We start from the raw sequence: 21104 nt of genomic DNA, 5'->3' as shown, positions 1-21104 counted from the left end.
TCTGTCCAGAATCACAGAAAGTCAGTATGCGGGTAAAATGTATAATTTAAAAGGGAATTTGAATGTCAGCATATATTGCAAAAGAACTGGAGTAAGAAAGTAGAGAAATATTGTTTCAATTGTGTGGATGAAGTCACAACTGGAATATTGTGTCCAGTTTTGGTCCCCTTATTTGTGGAAAGATGAGGTGGTATTACATCCAGCACTTTTTCCCTTCCTTCTCTATGTGCGGTATGCTTTGTCTGCAAGAAACCATACCTTTCACTGTGTACTATTTCATGTGACAAAAATAAATCAAATCAAATTAAATCAAATCCGGCTGTCAGAATGAGATTACCGACGTGACTGGCGAGTTACAACCACAGGTCGACTTGGCGAGTGGCGAAAACTGATATCACTGCTTCTGATCTTCACCAGAACAGACATGAAATGGAACATTGTTCGGGAACATTCCTGATTTTACAATGTTGTTATGAAAAGATGGTAAATAAGCTGTGGGAGACTTTGAAAAGATGTTTTCGTCACTGCCTGCTGTGCAGTTGGCTCGTTGGTCTAGGGGTATGATTCTCGCTTTGGGTCACGGTAGGGGAATGCGAGAGATCCCGGACGAGCCCGGTGTTTATATTTATTTTTCTCCAAAGTAGATTCTGAGAATGATTAAAATCAGGAGCAGATTCGAGTTCCCGAGAAACCATTGCAGAGAATATATTACTGCAGAACATGGTCCATTTACCAGTAACCAGATCGTTGTCTGGGATGGAGAATTTGAGCTGTGAAGGGAGACTGGATTGGATCAGACTGTTTTATTCAGAGCAGTGAAGACTGAGAGGAGACCTGATTGAGGTATATAAGGAATGGACAGGGTGGATCGGAAGCTGCTGCTGCCTTATAGCACGGGCATTCGACCTCTGACCTTCGGGTAAGCGTTCTCCAAGGCGGCCTTCACGACACACGACAGCGCCGAGTCGCTGAGCAGAGACTGATAGCCAAGTTCCGCACACATGTGGAAGGGTCTCAACCGGGATCTTGGGTTCATGTCGCCCTATCTGTAACCCCCCTGTGACTTGTCTGGGTTTGCAAACCTTCAATTACTGTGCTGTCTGGAGACAATACACATCTCTTTAACCTATGCATAATGCTCTTTCCACTCACATTTTCGGCATCTTTAAGACTTGAATTGCAGGTTAGGTGTAAAGGTTCGCATTCTAATCAGTAATCTGTAAACTGTCTGTGCTGTTATATGCTCTGTCTGAGGCCAGACCTCTCCATTCACCTGGCGAAGGGGCAAACCCCAAAAGCTCATCAATGATCTGGATGATAATGTGGTAAATTGGTTCAGTAAATTTGCTGACGATATAAAGATTGGAGGAGTAGTGGACAGTGAGGAAGGTTTTCAAAGCTTACAGAGGGATTTGCTTCAGCTAGAAAAATGGGCAGAAAAATGGCAGACGGAGTTTAATGCAGACAAGTGTGAGGTGTTGCACTTTGGAAGGACAAACCAAGCTAGAACATACAAGGATAATGATAGGACACTGAAGAGTGCAGGAGAACAGAAGGATCTGGGCGTACAGATACAGAATTCCCTAAAAGTGGCGTCACAGGTAGATAGGGTCGTAAAGAATGCTTTTGAAAATTGGCCTTTATAAATCAAAGTATTGCGTATAAGAGTTGGAATGTTATGGTGAGGCTGTATAAGACATTGGTGAGGCCGAATTTAGAGTACTGCATGCAGTTTTGGTCACCTAATTACAGGATGGATATTAATAAGGTTGAAAGAGTGCAGAGAAGGTTTACAAGGATGTTGCCGGGATTTGAGAAACTGAGTTACAGAGAAAGGTTGAATAGGTTAGGACTTTATTCCCTGGATCTTAGAAGAATGGGGGGAGATTTGATAGAGGTGTATAAAATTATAATGGGTATAGATAGAGTGAATGCAAATAGACTTTTTCAACGGAGGCGAGGGGAGGCAAAAAAAAGTAGAGGACATGGGTTAAGGGTGAAGGGGAAAGGTTAAAGGGAATATTTGGGGGGGAGGGCTTCTTCACATAGAGAGTGGTGGGAATGTGGAATGAGCTGCCGGATGAAGTGGTAAATGCGGGCTCATTTTTAACATTGAAGAAAAGCTTGGACAGGTACATGGATGAGAGAGGTGCGGAAGGATGTGGTTCAAGTGCAGGTAAGTGGGACTAGGTAGAAAAATGGTTCGGCACAGCCAGGGAAGGCCAAAAGGCCTGTTTCTGTGCTGTAATGTTCTATGGGAATTGGGAATAAATGCTGCAGCTGCGGCGCAAAGAATGACATGTTGGACTTTTCATCGTTATCTGGTGAGATATTCAAAGATTGTGGTCAGGAACTCATTGGAGTCGGCTTTTTAGATAAGGAACTGTTGGATCAATGCTTTCAGAGAAGTGAAACTGCCGCCCCGAATGTCAAACAATCCCCACAGTGCAGAAGAAGGGCATTCGGCCCATCGAGGCTACACCAACAGCAATCCGACCCAGGCCGCATCCCCACACACTGAGTTTACCCCCAATAAAGGGGCAGTGAAGACGTATTTCCGACGAGGATGGGATGCAAACCCAAATGTGTAGAACGCAATGAAGTAGCAATCCATCGCCTTCACCACTGGGCCACCTCGTCATACAAAAATGCCCTTTCTAATCACCTCTTGAACAAAGAACACATTTCTCCTGTAGGATAATGTTGTGTTTCTACTTTCTCGTTAATTTTGCTTCGTTGTTACCCTTCCATTCTATTTAAATCCCGAGAAAGTAAAGAGGGAGACAATTCCCTGTTTGGTTTTTGAATTCACCAAACACAACACAGATGTAAAAGGCCCGTAAGGTCTTTGAGCTTGTGGCGCAACGGTAGCGCGTCTGACTCCAGATTAGAAGGTTGTGTGTTCAAATCACGTCAGATTCAAGGAACAATTATTCATCCGTCCTCGGATTTTGGATCTGGATAAAGTTTATTGTTCCTGAAATGACGAATTTCAAAACGATGAGAGATACAGTACTTTATGTATATGCTCAACTTGCGCCTGTACCTCGGGCAATAAAAAGACAATATAATGAAAGGAATGTATCTCAGCTGTAAAGCACTTTGAAACTTCCAGCCGTTTGGGGAAAAAAAACACATTTCGAGACAAGATAAAAGCAAAATACTGCCAATGCTGGAATCTGAAACAACAAATGAAAATGCTGGAAAAACTCAGCAGGTCTGACATCATCTGTGGCGAGAGACCAGCTGAGATTGTCCAGAATGTTCAGACTTCAAGACACCCCGTCTTTCCTCCAAAATTAAAAAGAACATGCGGTTTGATATGAACGGCAAACGCACCTTTCTGTCTGCACCTGATTTGTGTTTTTTCTTCATGCATCCATCTCATTCTCTTTCCTGCTCATCCAAAAGTCTTAATTAATGCGTTGAAGCCGCTGTTTGCTGCATTAAATGGTTCTCCATATTGGGGAAAATAACTGATCTCGTCAGAAGTGAGTTGTCGTTCCGGAAGTGTAAATGGCAAGTGTACAATGCGTTTCGTCAATTTATAGGGTCAGTTCCTCGTTAGTATAGTGGTTAGTATCCCCGCCTGTCACGCGGGAGACCGGGGTTCAATTCCCCGACGGGGAGTTCATCGCAATTTTATTATGCCAAATTGTACTTGTGTTGTTCTCTCATTTTGAAAACGGCAAAAATAAAAGACTGTCAAGAATTGAAACTTTCGAAAATGGAAATCTTTACATTTGTACGGAAACTTTTCGTGACCCGAGATCAACGTTCGTTCAATTCAACAGCATTTTGACTCACCTTTGACGTGGCGACGCCACGGAGTCAACACCTTGAATATTACCCTGACATTAGCACAATGTCAATAAATGCTGTGATTTCATATTTTTCAGTTCTATTTTTGGATGATCCACTGATTCCAAATCCCTGAAAATACAAAGGAAACCTCCAATGTTTTTCAGTATTGGAAATCCCTTTGAGTCTGTGAGTTGTGAAGATTCATGCAGCGTGAGGAATGGAATATTAATGCATGATTGTAAGAGCAGGAAGGTTCACTTCGAGCTGGACAACATTTTGGTGAGGCCACCGCTGGAGGACAGTGTGCAGTTCCGGTCAAATCACTACAGTAAGGATTTGATTGCACTGGAGAGGGTGCAGTGTCCATTTACCAGGGACCAGATCGTAGACTGGGATGGAGAATTTGAGCTATGAAGAGAGATTGGATTGGATCAGATTATTTTATTTAGAGCAGTGAAGGCTGAGAGGAGACCTGATTGAGGTGTATAAGAAACGGACAGGGTGGATAGGAAGCTGCTGCTGCCTCACAGCACCAGGGACCCGGGTTTGATTCCCGGTTTGACTCAGTGTCTGTGTGGAGTCTCCATGTTTCCCCGTGTTTGCGTAGATTTTCTCTGGGTGAGCAAAGATCAAAGAAAATTACAGCACAGAAACAGGCCCTTCGGCCTTCCAAACCTGCATCGATCATGCTGCCCGACTTATCTAAACCCTCCTTCCATTCCGCGACCAGATCCCTCTATTTCCATCTTATTCATGAATTTGTCAATACACCGCTAAGAAGTCACTACCGTATCCATTTCCACTACATCCGTGGCAAAGAGTTCCAGGCACCCACCACTCCTTCCCTCATACATCTCCTTTAAACCTTGTCCCTCACACCTGAAACCTTTGCCTCCGAGAGACTGATTCTTTCACCCAGGGGGAAAAAAAAAGCTTCTGACTATCCACTCTGTCCACGCCTCTCGTAATCTTGTGGACTTCTCGCAAGTCGCCCCTCAACCTCCTTCGTTCCAGTGAGGACAAAACAAGTTTCTCGAACCCCTCCTCATAGCTAATGCCATCCTTAGCAGGCAACATCCTAGTAAATCTTTTCTGCACCCTCTCCAAAGCCTCCACGTTCTTCTGGTAGTTTGGCGGACGGAACTGAACACTAAATTCCAAGTGCAGCCTCAGTAAGGTTCTATAAAGCAGCAACATGACTTGCCAATTTTTAAACTCAATGTCTCAGCCGACGAATGCAAGAATGCCGTGTGCCTCCTTGACTACCTTCTCCACCAGCATTGCCAATTTCAAAGACCTGTGGACCTGTCCACTCAGATCCCTTTGGCTATCAATACTCTTATGGGTTCTGTCATTTACTATGTATTTCCTATCTGTATTAGACATTCCAAAATGAATTAACCCACATTGTCCGGATTAAATACCATTGGCCAGCTCTCTGCCCAAGTCTCCAACTGATCTATATTCTGCTGTATCCTCTGATGGCCCTCATCACTACCCACAAATCCACCATCGTTTGTGTTGTCTGCAAACTTACTAATCAAATCAGTTACATTTTCCGCCAAATAATTTATATATTACAAACAGCAAAGGTCCCAGCACTGAACATAAGATGATGAATGGGATGGATAGGATAGAGGTGGAAAGACTCTTCCCGCTCAAAAAAGACAGTAGGACTAGGGGGCACAGCCTCAAGATAAAGGGGGGGCGGTTCAGAACGGAGTTGAGGAGGAACTTCTTCACTCAAAGGGTGGTGAATCTCTGGAATTCTCTGCCCGTTGAAGTGGTGGAGGCTGCCTCGCTAAATATTTTTAAGAAGCGGGTTGATGGGTTTTTGATAAGAGAGGGGATTAAGGGTTATGGGGAGAGGGCGGGAAAGTGGAACTGAGCCACGACAGATCAGCCATGATCTTATTGAATGGCGGGGCAGGCTCGAAGGGCCAGATGGCCTACTCCTGCTCCTATTTCTTATGTTCTTATGTTCTTATGTTCTTATGAACCCTGAGGAACACCACTTGGCACAGCCCTCTATTCAGAAACAAATCCTTCCAGTGTGATCCTCTGCCTTCTTTGACTCGGTAAGAAGTCTCACAACACCAGGTAAGAGTCCAATCAATTTATTTGATCGTAAACTCACATGCTTCCGGGGTTTGCCCCTTTGTCGGGTGATGACGCAAGGATATTTTAGCCTTGGAGGGAGTGCAGAGGAGGTTTAGTAGGCTGATGCCGCAGTTGAGGGGGTTGAACTATGAGGAGAGGCTGAATAAACTAGGCTTGTACCCGTTAGAGTTTAGAAGAATGAGGGGACATGTCATTGAGACGTATAAGATGGTGAATGGGATGGATAGAATAGAGGTGGAGAGGCTCTTCCCGCTCAGAAAGGACAGTAAGACTAAAGGCCACAGCCTCAAGATAAAGTGGGGCGGTTTAGAACGGAGTTGAAGAGGAACTTCTTCACTCAAAGGGTGGTGAATCTCTGGAATTCTCTGCCCGTTGAAGTGGTGGAGGCTGCCTCGCTAGATATATTTAAGACGCGGGTGGATAGGTTTTTGATAGGCAAGGGGATTAAGGGTTATGTGGAGAGGGCGGGAATGTGGAACTGAGACACGACAGGTCAGCCATGATCTTATTGAATGGCGGGGCAGGCTCAAGGGGCTAGGTGGCCTACTCCTGCTCCGATTTCGTATGTTGTTATGTTCTTATGAATGGGCAAACCCCGAAAGCTTGTGGGTTTACGATCAAATAAACCGATTGGACATTAACCTGGTGTTGTGAGACTTCTTACTGTGTTTACCGCAAACCAACGCCGGCATCTCTACATCATGACTTCATCAAAACAGACAGTGAAATGGAACATTGTTCAATAAATCTCTCAGTGGTCAAAAAAATTGCCTAACTTTGGGACACTTTGAAAAGTTCAGGGGAGGTATTGCTGTGGGTGGCTCGTTGGTCTAGGGGTGTGATTCTCGCTTTGGGCGCTGTATTAGAGTGCGAGAGGTCCCGGGTTCAAATCCCGGACGAGCCCTGCATTTTTTGTTCCTAAAGATAATTCTTTGCAATGAAGGTGGCGACAACGAGTGAAAGACGAAGCAATGTTTACCTCCCGCGAACTCATTGCAGAGAAAATATCTCTGAGAACTCGGAAAGCAACCATACAGTCTGACAGGACTGGGAATCCCAGTCAGATTTTAATTTTTCCATGTTTTCCTTTAATTCCGGTGTCCCCAAAGATTAGCGCGGGCCTCTGGATCACCAGCCCAGTGACATCACCTTTCATCCCTGTAATCAGAAACACTTCACTCAGCTCGTTATTAAACCTCTTCCTCCACAGAATTTTATTAAACTATTTGCTACAAAGCCTGTTGCTCCATTCGGGGGCATCAATAATTTATTAAGATCACGCAAAAAAGATAGATTTCTTCGGAGGAGGCTAAAATAATGAGGTGAGAAAATGTAATGGACAAAACAACAAGGAAATACATTCTGAGAAAGCGCCCCGCAATGTTTGCAAGAAAATGCAGAGCTTTCAGCTGAAGAAGGAAATCTCAGTTTGCCGGAAGTTTTACCAGATTTCTGCATAAAACGACCGCGACAGGACTCGATACCATCTTCTGATACCATCGTCACCAGAATTACCGAAGTTAGACGCCTTATCCATTAGGCCACGCGGTCAACAGATGCAAACCATCCCCAAATGTTAGCGCCATGTGAATAACTGCCGTGAGCATATTTATTTTCAGTTTTGTTTTTAGTTACTTCTCTGATTCCCAGATGCCAAAAAAATTAAGTGGAATCCCCAGAGTTTGTCAACAGCAGAAATCTAACGTCCACTTCTAACATTCTTTTGGTGCCTGTCTGTGTGGAGATTGCACGCTCTCCCCGTGTCTGCGTGGGTTTCCTTCGGATGCTCCGGTTTCCTCCCATCTCCAACGACGAGCAAATTAGGTGGATTGGCCAGGCTAAATTGACCCTTACTGTTAGGCGGATTAGCAGAGTAATTACGTCGAGTGACAGGGAGGGATTCACTGTCGGAGAGTCGGTGCAGAATATCTGGGCCGAATGGCCTCCTTCCGCACTGTCGGGATGCAATGCCTCTTGCACTTCCTGTCTTCAATCTTCAATGCCTGTCCTCAAATCCTTCTGCTAGCAGTTAATGCAGGAACTTCCCCCTGTGAACCTTAGTTCAATATGTTCTCCTCTTTTACACCTCTCTTCCAGCGCCACTCAATCCCTTTTGCTGCACAGAGAGAAACTCCGAGTTATCCAGCCATACCTTGGAGCTAAAATCCCTCACCGCTGGATCCAAAACAGTAAATCTCCTTTCCCCCTTCATAAGGACTCTCACACACTTTGTAAAGTCTGGTTACCGGGTCTGGGGGCAATCCTAAAACAGCTACAGTTAATCAGGGCTTCATAAAGATTGAGCAGAACTTCCCAGTTTTTATACTCAGTATCTCCAGTTATGAAGCCAAACATCCAATCCGCCTTCCTGACAACTCTCTTAAAATCGTCTCTCTCCTTCAAAGATCTCTCTGACCCTCAGGTCCCCCTGAGCCTGCACACTGCTCAGAACTGGACCAGTCAGTTTCTATTGCCTTTCCCCATCTCTTCTGTCAAAATGCAGCACTGTTCCTGAGTGTGGGATTATTAATTTGTCTCTGCTACAAAATCAGTGAGAGTTGAGACTGCAGCTTCTGTTTCTCCACTGTTAGGCTGACAGCACCGTGGTTGTTCCCTCACCTCAGGGACTGCAGCAGTTTAAGAAAGCAGCAAACCACTACATACTTAAGGCCGGTTAGGGATTGGCAATGAACGTTGGCCTAGTCAGTGGTACCCACCTCTCGAAATGAATAAAACAAATAAAAACTCGCAACTCCAACCGGAGACGGAGAGACACAGAACAAATCTCACTCACATGCATGTGTTGGATACAATATGAATCACCCAATCACATTCCCGAACAGAGGGTAAAAGGCAGTCGAAATTGGGCGATCGTGATCCACTTCCAGTTTAACCAGAGTTTTATACAAGAACAGAGAAGGTCTTAACACAACAGACAACATTTTAACCCAACATGGAACATCATGAGATCAGATAATTAACATTAGTAAAACGGAAAACATCTTCACGGAGAATATTTTGACACAACAGAGCAGTGCAGAGGAGGTTCACTCGGCTGAGACCTGAGATGAGGAGGTTAGCCTCTGAAGAGAGACTGGATAGACTGGGTCTGTACTCGTTGGAGTTTAGAAGGATGACGGGGGGATCTTACCGAGACATATAAGATAATGAAGGTGATAGATAGGATAGAGATAGAGAGATTCTTCCCGCTCAGAAAGGATAGCAAGACTAGAGGGCACAGCCTCAAGATAAGGGGTGGGGGGCAGTTTAGATCAGATCTGAGGAGGAACTTCTTCACTCAAAGGGTGGTGAATCTCTGGAATTCACTGCCCATTGAAGTGGTGGAGGCTACCTCGCTAAATATATTTAAGTCACGGGTGGAGAGGTTTTTGATAGACAAGGGAATTAAGGGTTATGGGGAGAAAGCGGGAAAGTGGAACTGAGCCACTTCAGATCAGCCATGATCTTATTGAATGGCGGGGCAGGCTCGAAGGGCGAGATGGCCTACTCCTGCTCCTATTTCTTATGTTCTTATGTAACAGGGAACACGTTTACAGGACAGGACATATATTAAGAGAATATTTTAAAACTATCGACGCAAGATGGATCATATTTACACAACCGGGAAGGCATTTTAGACAACAGCAGAAAACATTTCTCAGCAACAGAGAGCACAGTTACACAGCAGGAAATATATTTATAAACACCTATTTGCAACAGAAAATTCCTTTTAAAATAGTGATCGACTCTCCAATTCCGTATCTTACCGGTTTCCCAACACTTTGTCTGTCGTTCCATGTGTCCAAGCAGTCTCTCGTGCTGCTATTGCGTGTTTTTCTCTGTCTATTGTATTCTCGGTGTGATGCAGTGATGTCTCCTCACACTGGTGTTCCTATTAAACGATAGAGGAGTGACCATCTGTCTGACTACATTGATGGGCAGCAGAGTGAGACTTTTGTCGCAGCAGAGTGGCGCAGCGGAAGCGTGCTGGGCCCATAACCCAGAGGTCGATGGATCGAAACCATCCTCTGCTATTCCTGCTCATAGTGATGAATAAACAACTTAACGGTAACTGTGAAGCAGTTGTGCCTTTTACCTGGAGAACACCAACTGTTATTTGGCTTCCCTTTTCCCCGAAAAACCTCGATCTGTAGTAAATGGCTTTTTCTGCAACCAGAGCCTTACACAGGGGACATCTTAACACAACATGCAACAATTTACAGACAAAAAAAGTCCTCACGGAGAATCTTTTTTACACAACAGGGAACACGTTTGCAGGGGAAGGCGATATGTGAACAGAAAAGAAGAAAAAATATTTCCAGAGCCGGAAACACAACAACAGGGCAGCATATTTCACAACAGCAGAAAGAAAAAAACACTCACCAACATTTGAGACAGTTACCTGGGTAAGATTGGCCTGGAGAGATATTGGCAAAACACGGATAATTGGGAATAACTCCGAGGGAAAAAGACAATGGGCAGCATGAACACTTTGGGCCGAAGGGCCTGTTTCCATGCTGTAACCCTCTATATCATAGAGCACAGCAGGAAATATATTTACAAACAGTGAAACACTTTACACAACAACAGTGAACATCTTTGAGCAATAGTTCAAAGCAGGACAGCTGTACAGCAGGAAATATGCTTACAAGAATATATTTGCAACAGGAAACTAATTTAACATGTGAGTGATCAATTCCGGGTCCTGCCGGTTTCTCGGAACCTTTGTCTGTCGTCACTCATTTACAAACAGTCTCTTTTGCTGCTTTTGTGCGTGTCTTTTCCGTCCATTGCATTCTTGGTGTTTTGCAGTGGAATTGTGTGGCCAGACTGAAGCTCCCTCACACTCGTGCTGGAGTTAAACAACAATGTGGAAGTGAATATCTGAATGGCTGCATTGATAGGCAGCAGGGGGGAGCTGGATTTACCAGAGCAAAGTGACGCAGCGGAAGTGTGCAGGACCGATCATTCAGAGGTTGATGCATTGAAACCATTCTCTGCTATTTTCTGTTAACGATGATAACAAAACCACTTAACAACAATTCTGCAACATTTCCGTGGAATATGCAAGCATTTGCATTGGCTCCGCTTTTCAGTTTTCACCCTCAAACTGCAGTAAATCACATTGATCTGCACACAAGCTGTAGATACTGTGAACATGCACCAGGATATATTAGTGACCGAGGTCATGGTGTGCAGGGCACAATTTCAGAATTTGTGTATGATGTGAAAGTTGGGAGCATTGTGAACTCTGAGGAGGATAGTGTAAAACTGCAAAAAGGACAGAGACAAGTTGACGGAATGAGTGGACAAGTTACAGCTGAAATTCAAAGCTGAGAATTGTGAAGTGATTCATTCTGGTCGGAAGATTATAGAGAGGCAATGAAAAGTAAAAGGACCCGGGTTCAATTCTGGCCTTCAGTGACTGTGTGTATTTTCCACATTTTCTCTGTGCCCACTTGGCTTTCCTCCGGGTGCTCTGGTTGTCCCCGCCCTCCATTGATAGGGGAAATGGACTTACCATGCTAAATTTCCCCTCATGTCTCCCAGTATGTTTAGATTAGGAGAACTAACAGGGTAAATATGTGAGGTTGTGTGGGTAAATCAGAGGATCAGTGCACACTCAGTGGGTCGAATGGCCACCTTCCTGTCAAGCAGCAGTTCCCCAGTCTCAGCAATGGTGGTGTTGCAAACTCTCTGGAGTCAGGCCAATCAGCTCAGAAATTGGAATCATCTTGTGCTGTGTGTGTGGGGCTCAGTGCCACACCGGGTGAGAGCAATTCACTTTTTTTAGTTCCTCCAGCTGCCGACAGCCCTCACGATCTGTGTAACCTCCTCCACATTCTTCACCCTCCCTATCTGGGGAACCTCCTCCAGCTCCAACACCCTTCCTATTACGGTAATTTCCTTCAGTCCCCAACATCCCACCCTGTATCTGTAACCACCCCCGGTTCCTATGCCCCTCCCTATCTATGTAGCCTCCTCCAGCATCTACGGATCTCTCTATCTCTGTAAAGCCTTCCACTCACTACAACCCTACTTATCTCTATAATTACCTCCAGCTCCTACACCCCTCCCTCTCCCTGTAACCTCCTCCAGCAATTACAACTATTTTCCCTCTCCTACCACCACCAGCCACTACAACCCTCCCTATCTCTGTAACCTTCTGCACTCACTAAAATGCTCTGAGATATCTGCTCACAGGGCGTGGGAGTAGGACGAGTCCATTCAGTCCCTCGAGCCTGCCCTGTTATTCGGGAAGGTGAAGGCGGCTTTGTTTCCAATCTCCACCTTCACCCCTTTACCCCGTCACCCTTAATAACCACTGTTAACAAGAAGATATCGATCCCGGGTTAACAATTCACTGATTCCCTTTTGGGTGAGGGCAAGATTCCAAAACTAGGAGTGGCCTCAATTGTTACTCAGCTTCTCTCCTGGGAGTTAAACTCTGTCCCTCTTTCTCTCTACCCATCCTCCCCCGAAACCAGGTCTCAGGGATCCCCCAGCCTCCACCAGCAGAAATCATTCGGCTCTCTTTACCCCCACCATCACATCCTGAAAAATGTAATTAAACCCCAGAGAAAAAGGCTCTCATTTTTCTAATCACTCCTCGTAACATCACTCCCAGCTCCAGACTTCAGTCTAGTGAACTTTACATTATGTCAATCACCCCAATGCCAATTTGTATGTGGCTCGGGTAATAATCCAGAGATTGTAACCCCTGAGGATCTTTTGTTTTTATTTATTTCTTCGTTCCTGATAATCCCCAAACAGATCCTTTCTCCTGGACTTGCCAACGTTCGTAAAAGAGGATTCTAGATAATCATGAGAAATCAGTGAACATTTCATGTTTAGAATCGATTTCACAGAGATAAGGTTGTTTATCACAATATGGATCACAACAAATGGATCCCATCCCCACTCCTACTTCAATATCCTTTCAAGCCAATCAGAGATGTCCCTCACCATGGCACCGACCAGGCAACATACTGTGTGGGACTCTCGATACAAAGGATGTTATCAATCCCCCTAATTATAGAATCTCCTAGAACGGCCACTCGACTAGAAATGTGTTCATTGGAGTTTAGAAGAGTGAGAGGGGATCTCATGGAAACTGATAAAATTCTGTCAGGATTAGACAAGGTAGATTCAGAAAGAATGTTCCCGATGATGGGGGACTCCAGAACTAAGCGTCCTCCAGAATGTGTGGAATTCACTGCCACAGGAAGTAGTTGAAGCCAAAAATTGTGTGTGATTTCAGGAAGAAATGAAATATAGCAACAAGATTGTTAACACGATTCTAAACAGGAAATTTTCACTGATTTCTTATGATTCTATATAATCCTTGTTTCCTAGTTTTCCAAAACGATTGTCCCTCCCTATTTTCCCACCTGAAATCTCCTTTCTCAAGCTGTTACAACCAGGAATGTCTTACGCCCAGTAATGAGCAGCTTTTGCAATGTGTTTGAATGAACACAATTTCATATCATCGAAGCAGCATTTTGAAGTTCTCATTCATTCACTGTATTCTGGTGAAATATGATCTTTATGTTCTGTGAGTAATTACATCAGAATCTTGCACTGATCTGAGACCTCGTTTTGTCCTCGTTCCCCTGATGCTGCTTTATTTCTCTTGTCATTATCTTTCTCATGGAATTTCCAGCACACTCGGCCCAGTTCGCCAGCTGAGTACATCCCGGCCCACAGCACAAATCCACTTCTTGAAAAGAGGAACACAGAAAGTTACATTTTTTTTAGCGGTTGCCCCTCTAAACAAATTGCAACCTTTAAACACTTAATATCAGACTCGCTGCGAGCAGGATTCGAACCTGCGCGGGGAAACCCCACTGGATTTCGAGTCCAATGCCTTAACCACTCGGCCATCGCAGCTACTTATCAAACACAGGTCAGAAACATTTCTACTAACTTTATCAGACACAGCAATGATGCAGAGAGCAGTGTGTGAGCTGAATTTGTTCATCTTTTATTTTGTACCTTTCTCTCTGAATGAGAACTCATTTATTGGTTCAGAGACTTGTTTTTGTGTTTCGAAAAAATGTTCATTAAAGCAAATAGATTCCGAATTTTAGGGGAAAAATATAAAACATTTATTTTCATTTCATTACCATCAAATGTTGCGTTTGAACTTTATGTCCATTTGTTTCGAGACACAGGAGGATAAGTTTCTCAATAAATTCCCATTGCCACGCCGGGAATTGAACCCGTGCCAGCTGCTTGAAAGGCTGTTCTGCCCACCGCGATATCACCAACACTCGCTTGGTTTAAAGGGTCGTTATTTTCGTTGGTTATAATTACGGAACTAACTTAGTTGCTGATTTCATCAGACACGAGATGTGTCCATAACGCAGTTTGTAAACTGAACTTGGCTTGTCTGGACAGGTTCAGCTTCCTCTTTACCACTGTTTCTGACTGAGAAATCATTGATTAGTTTCGAGGGCTTTAAAAAAATCTCAACAACGTTTCCACTTTAAACTAGATTTTCCGTCAGACACACATGGATGATGAGAATATTGATGTGAATTTTATTTGAGCAGACCCCCTCCCCTCCCCTCCAGTTCTCAGACAGACACTGACTGGTTCGAAGTTTGCTTTACTTTTTATGGAAAATAAATCCCTGTCTCACGACCTGCTTTTCTCCTGTTCTCAGACACATTCACTTTCTACAAGGGGGCACTAACTGGTTTGAAGAATCAGAGTCAGACTGCAGTCACCGCATTCTCTCTCCATCCCATTATCTCAGTGCCACCTTACACCATATCCGACAGAGTGATTTGGAAAAGTTGAGTGAATCACCATAAGACCATAAGACGCAGGATCAGAATTATCCCACTCGGTCCATTGAGTCTGCTCCGCCATTCAATCATGCTGATAGTTTTCTCATCCCCATTCTCCTTTTCTCATTAACCCTGATCTCTTTATTAATCAAAACCTGATCTGTCTCTGTCTTAATGACACTCAGTGACCTGGCCTCCACAGCCTTCAGTGGCAAACAGTTCCACAGATGAACAACTCTCTGGCTGAAAAAATTCCTCCTCATCCCTGTTTGAAAGTATCGTCCCTTTAGCCTGAGGTTGTGCCCTCTCTGGTTCTGGTATCTCCTACTAGTGGAAACATCCTCTCCGTGTCTACTCTATCCAGGCCTCGCAGTATCCTGTACGTTTCAATAAGATCTCCCACTCCAACCCACCCCCCTCCCCATGCTTCTAAACTCCAACTAGTGCAGACACAGAGTCCTCAACCGTTCCTCATACGACAGTTTCTTTATTCCAGGGATCATTCTCGTGAACCTCCTCTGCATCCTTTTCAATGCCAGCAGATCCTTCCTTAGATATGTGGCCAAAAACTTCAAACAAACTGCAGGTGGGGTCTGACCAGACCCTTATCCAGCCTCAGAAGTACATCCCCGCTCTTGTATTCGAGCCCTCTCGACATGAATGCTAAAATTGTATTTGCCTTCCTAACTGCCGACTGAATCTGCTCGTTAACCTTAAGAGAATCTTGAACAAGGACTCCCAAGTTCCTTTATGTTTTTGATTTGCTAAGCTTGTTGGTTTTGGAGAATTTAGAGATTCTGAGAGCAAATAATTTGTATATTGACCCTAAAGAAACACAATGATATTTGCAATCACTATAATAATTGGAGGGCGGTTGGGGGGAAGGGGGAGGGGGGGGGGATGCGGTGGTGGACAGACATGATTGGGTCTTGCCACGGAATCTGACCAACAGCCCCCGGATGCAGCATCTGTGGCTCACTGTCCAATTGCCACAGAATCTGGTTAACAGGTGTGATCCTACATCACATATACTTCAGCAGTTCAAAAAGGCAGCTCACCACAACCTTCCCAAGGGTAATTAGGGATGGGTAATAAATGCTGACCCAGACAGCGACACCCACATTCCATGAATGAATTGAAAGACAATCTGCGGGGAGCGGCCCTCAGAGTGTTTAACAGTTACTGAGGTGAAAAACTCTAACTAACCCCCTGGAATCCGGAGCAAAGGCCGGGAGAAGGACAATTTCCGTCCTCGGACCTTCCATTGGGTGAAAGTTTTGTCCTGTGAATGTGTAGATGTGAATATTGTGGAAGAGAGAGTGTATGAAAGGAGCGGGCGGGTCAGACTAATCCAACTGTGTTTGTGTGTCTGTTCTGATCATGAGATCTCCGAGACTCTCTTGTATAAAATGAAACGATTTTTCAATCAAAGAACACACCCAATTCCCCTGCTGAGTCCCAAAGTTAGATTTCAAGATAACGGTTTCTTTAAATGCAAGATTTCAGTCGGAAAGTCTGTCAGCGATCGCGTGCCTCCACATCTTACCTCAAATCCTCAATATCTGTCCCTGAATCCAGCCACGAGCAATTAAGGCAAAACAAAATATAAAACAATGAAGCATATTTTTATCAAATAGGGTGGCAAAGCGGCACAGTGGTTAGCACTGGTGCCCGTGTTTGATTCGAACCTTGGGTGTGTGGAGTTTGCCCGTTCTCCTTGTGCCTACATGTGTTTCCTCTGGGTGCTCCAGTTTCCTCCCACATTCCAATCGCATGCTGGTTAGGTGCATTGGCCATGTTAAATTGTCCCTCAGTGTCCCAGGATGTATAGGTTCTGGGGATTAGCCAGGTAAAATTGTACCAAAGATGTTCTTTCAGAAAGTTATTGCAGACTCGATGAGCCAAATGGCTTCCTTTTCCAATGCAGAGATTCTATGCATAAACATCGCCTCCACTTATGAAGCCAACGATCCAATCCGCTTTCCGAACGACATGTTCAAAATGTCATCTCACTGTCAAAGATCTCTCTGAACCTTAGGCCCCTCTGAGCTTGCACACTGTTTAGAACTGGACCATTTTTTTTTCTTGCCTCTCCCCATCTCTTTTGTCAAAATGCAGCATTGTTTCTGAGTGTGGGATTAATAATGTGTCTCTGCTACAATATGAGTCGGAGTAATGTGAATATGTCAAAATTCACAGATGACACTAAGATGGGTGGAAGAGCAAAGTGTGCAGAGGATGCTGAAAGTCTGCAAAGAGATATAGATAATCTAAGTGAGTGGGCAAGGGTCTGGCAGATGGAGTACGATGTTGGTAAATCTGATATCATCCATTTTGGTAGGAATAACAGCAAAATGGACTATTATTTAAATAGGAAAACATTGCAGCATGCTGCTCTGCAAAGGGACCTGGGTATCCTTGTGCAGGAATCTCAAGGAGTTGGTTTGCAGGTGCTGTGGGGTAACGTGTACTTGAGAAAGGATATACTTGCACTGGAGGGAGTGCAGAGGAGACTCACTAGGTTGATTCCATAGATGAGAGTGTTGGCATATGAGGAGAAACTGAATAGACTGGAGGTGTACTCATTGGAGCTCAGAAGAATGAGGGGAAATCTTATCGAACCATATAAAATTATGAAGGGAATAGATAAGATAGAAGCAGGGAAGTTGTTTCCATTGGCGGGTGAAACTAGAACTGGGCGGGTGGGGGCGGTGGAGGAGGGGGGAGTTGGTGCAGGGTAGCCTCAAAATAAGGGGAAGCGGATTCAGGACTGAGCTGAGGAGGAACTTCTTTACACAAAGGGTTGTGAATCTGAGGAATTCTGTATCCAGTGAAGCAGTTGAGGCTACATCACTAAATGTTTTTAAGGCAAGAATAGATAAATTTTTGAACAAAAACGGAATTAACGGTGAGCGGGTGGGTAAATGGAACTGAGACCACAAAAAGATCAGCCATGATTGTTTTGAAGGGGACCCTATTCCTGCTCCTAGTTCTTATGTTCTTATGAGAACTGAGACTGCAGCTTCTGTTTCTCCAAGAGAATCTCTCTGGATAAAGCCGGAATTTACAAGGATTTCTGTCACTGAGGCATTGTCTGGCGGTCTGTGTCTCACCGCTCCAACTCACTCTATCCCTCCATCCCCACTCATCAACTCTATATGAAGGTGGGATCTTGTTGTTTAGTGACTGAGTGCACACAATCTGTATCTACATCTGATCAAATAGAATTCAGCTTGTGAACAATATCACCATTTGAACCAGTTCTGGGTTAACCCAGGCACAGCTCTGATTGGCTGCAGCCCCCTGAATCTGGGGAACAGACACTGTGAGCATCGCCGGCCTCAGAGGCTTTCACAGTTACTGAGCTGGGAAACTCCAACTAATCCCCGAGAATCCACAGCACAGAGCGAGAGGAGAGGAAAACCTGTCCTGGGAGCTGTCAATCTGAGACACAGTTTGACCTGTCAATGTGCAGATGTGAAGCTGCTCCTTCCATTCCCAATCTGCTATAACCAGGAGTTCCTAACGCCCAATAATGACCAGCTTGCAGCAATGTGTTTGAATGAACACGATGTCATATCATCCAAGCAGCATTTTGAAATTATCATTCAGTGTATTCTGATGAAATTTATTTCTTATGTTCTGTCTGTCATTCCATAAGAATCTTCCCCTGAAATGAGACCTTTTTTTGACCTTGCGCTCCAGATGCTGTTGTTTTTCAATCTGCTCACATTCTGATTTCCCTCATGGAACCAGAGAAAGGGAACAGCACTGAATCATTCGGCTTATCTTGTCCATGCCAGCCTGAGGGCACCCAGGTGTCCTCTTCAAGCTCACCTTCCTGCACTCGGCCCGGAGCCATGGAGCTGAAAGCATGATGGTGATCCACATACTTGGCACCAAAATACCAGAAGGGGGTTCCGGCTCTGGGGCTGCCGGAAGCAAACACTTTCAACGATAATCGCTGCGAGCAGGACTCGAACCTGCGCAGGAAAACCCCATTGGATTATCTAATCCAACGCCTTAACCACTCGGCCATCGCAGCGCCACCAATCCACCGCCTCATATAACCACCTCAGTAGCGTTCATGCTAACTTCATCAGGCACCGTTATTGTACAGAGCTCAGTGTGTGAGCTGAAATTTGTTCCTCTACTTTCGTATCTTTGTCTCTGACGGAGAACTCACTGACTAGGTCAGAGACTTGTTTTTGTATCTCAGTAATTTTTCATTAGAAACAAATTAGTTCCGAATAAAAAGAAAAAGACAAATCTCTATTGTATTTCATTATCGTAAACTGTTGCGCTCGCCCTGGTTTTGTCCACTCGGTTGAAAACACAGGAGGAAGTGGATAAAGTTGTAAGTAAATTACCAATGCGATGACCGGGAATCGAACCCGGGTGAACTGCTTGGAAGGCAGCTATACTCACCACAATACCACCATCGCTCACAACGCTTAAGTAGCCCTTATTTGAAGAACAAAGAACAAAAACAGCCCCGGAAACAGGCCCTTCGGCCCAACGAGTCCGCGCCGCCATTTTAATACTACCAGTTCCCCCTCCACCCATGACCCTTATCTATTGTTTTTATGGCCATCCACATTGAGGGAAACTAATTTAGGGACAATTTATTCCTGCCAATCAGCCTAACAGCACATCTTTGGGGTGTGGGAGGAAACCGGAGCACCCGGAGAAAACCCACGCAAGCACGGGGAGAATGTGCAAACTCCCACAGACACCGGCCCAAATCCATGTGTCTGCACAGCAATCAGTGATAGTCACTGAGCTGTCATCTTGCCCAGTATCTGGTCCAGTTTAGGCACACACTAACGACATGAAGCACTAGGCCAATCTCGAACAACCAAGAGCAGCCCCAGTACGACCCATCGCGTGTATGCCCCTCGTTGGACACAAGGCGGACCGACTTAAACCTGTGAATGAAAAGAGAAAAAACATTATTATCATCCCATATCCTTTTCCATTACCAGGGTCGTCCCAATGCTAATGAACCTTATTTAGAACAACTTCCGATATCCTCCCATCTCCAACCCACTCATGTGCCTGTCTCAGTTACTCTGAAACAACTCCAGCGCGCCTGCCTCTGTTTTTTGTTCACTCCGTTTAAAGTCCGAGAGGCCGCGATCAGGTTCTAAATAAATTATCAATGCAATAGCCGGGAATCGAACCCGAGTCAACAGTTTAGAAGGCAGGTAAACTCACCACAATACCACCATCGCCCGCTCTGAATAAGTAATCGTTATTTGCATTGGTTTTAATTACGGAACTTCCGTCGGTCCTGCACCGACAACAATCCCACCCAGCCTGTATCCTCATAACCCCACATATTTACCGTGCTAATCCCCCTGACACTGAGGGACTATTTAGCATGGCCAATCCCGCTAATACGGCGCTAATTTTCATGGCTGAGCTGCCGATTCTGGAAAGATAAAATCTGCCATTCGGGCCGCAAATGAAGCTGGAGTCTGCTTTGGATCTTCTGAAACCACGTGTTTACCTGGTGGCAAACTCCTGTCCAAAACTGGGGTCCTGATTTGAATCGATCGTCAGCTCCAGTTTCTCATGGGATTAGAAATATGGGAATGTGGAATTGTTCTGGAACATTCACCCCTCAAGCCTGTGTGTCCAAACTTCATCTTGGTTCCGTGAAACTCAAAACACTGAGTGAACCATCAGTTCCCCTGTAATAAGGGGACAGAACAAACACACCACCGACGAGGATGGGATTCGAACCCACGCGTGCAGAGTACAATGGATTAGCAGTCCATCGCCTTAACCACTCGGCCACCTCACCATGCCGCCGCAGCTCCCTAAACCACCTCTTGTGTTTCAACAACCGTAACAAAGAACACATTTCTCCCGCAGGATAACGCTGCCTTTCTGCTTTCTCTTGATTCGTTGTTACTTTTCCATTTGATGTAAATCCAGAGAAAGTAAAGAGAGAGACAGTTCACCTCTCTGCTCCCGGTTTGGTTTTGAATTCACCGAACATGACCCTGATGTAAAACAGAGCAAGTGCTGTGAGTTTGTGGAGCAACAGGAGAGAGTCTGACCTCCCAGTAGAGGGCTGTGTGTCCCAATCACGGAGCTTTTCTGTGTCGCTCTTTGGATTTTGGTTGTTTGCGATTGTTCCTGAAATGACAAATTCCAAATCTGGGATAGAAATGAAATTTTAGGGATGATCCGATTCGCATGCTTAGTTATTTTTAATAAACTTCTCTATTTGAACAATGTGTGAGGGATATGATTTGTCCAGTGTCGGTAAAGTTCGAGCAAGGTTCACAGTCCAAGTTGTTTCTGGGAGCCATCAATGGGGAGAGCTGACTGGCTGTGATTTAACCAGAGGATTCACACCTCAGGAGAGGAGCA

The 21104-nt window shown here is 44.8% G+C and overlaps 6 non-coding genes across 6 annotated transcripts; 3 read left to right on the top strand and 3 right to left on the bottom strand.

Annotated features, from left to right (window-relative positions):
* Nucleotides 1–2850: 2850 nt before the first annotated feature.
* Nucleotides 2851–2922, top strand: trnaw-cca (transfer RNA tryptophan (anticodon CCA)). The gene has a single exon. It is a non-coding gene; the product is annotated as a tRNA-Trp (tRNA).
* A 636-nt stretch (nucleotides 2923–3558) lies between these two features.
* Nucleotides 3559–3630, top strand: trnad-guc (transfer RNA aspartic acid (anticodon GUC)). Its single transcript has one exon. It is a non-coding gene; the product is annotated as a tRNA-Asp (tRNA).
* Nucleotides 3631–9887: 6257 nt separating this feature from the next.
* On the top strand, nucleotides 9888–9959 carry trnam-cau (transfer RNA methionine (anticodon CAU)). The gene has a single exon. It is a non-coding gene; the product is annotated as a tRNA-Met (tRNA).
* A 3774-nt stretch (nucleotides 9960–13733) lies between these two features.
* Nucleotides 13734–13815, bottom strand: trnas-cga (transfer RNA serine (anticodon CGA)). Its single transcript has one exon. It is a non-coding gene; the product is annotated as a tRNA-Ser (tRNA).
* A 5278-nt stretch (nucleotides 13816–19093) lies between these two features.
* trnag-ucc (transfer RNA glycine (anticodon UCC)) lies at nucleotides 19094–19165 on the bottom strand. Its single transcript has one exon. It is a non-coding gene; the product is annotated as a tRNA-Gly (tRNA).
* Nucleotides 19166–20447: 1282 nt separating this feature from the next.
* Nucleotides 20448–20529, bottom strand: trnas-gcu (transfer RNA serine (anticodon GCU)). The gene has a single exon. It is a non-coding gene; the product is annotated as a tRNA-Ser (tRNA).
* Between the last annotated feature and the right edge of the window lie 575 nt (nucleotides 20530–21104).

The sequence above is a fragment of the Carcharhinus amblyrhynchos genome, unplaced genomic scaffold (assembly GCF_965287045.1).
Source record: "Carcharhinus amblyrhynchos unplaced genomic scaffold, sCarAmb.v2.hapA scaffold_42, whole genome shotgun sequence".
Taxonomy (NCBI): domain Eukaryota; kingdom Metazoa; phylum Chordata; class Chondrichthyes; order Carcharhiniformes; family Carcharhinidae; genus Carcharhinus; species Carcharhinus amblyrhynchos.
Note: the sequence above shows the minus strand (reverse complement) of the source record. Positions and strands in the feature narration are given on the sequence as shown.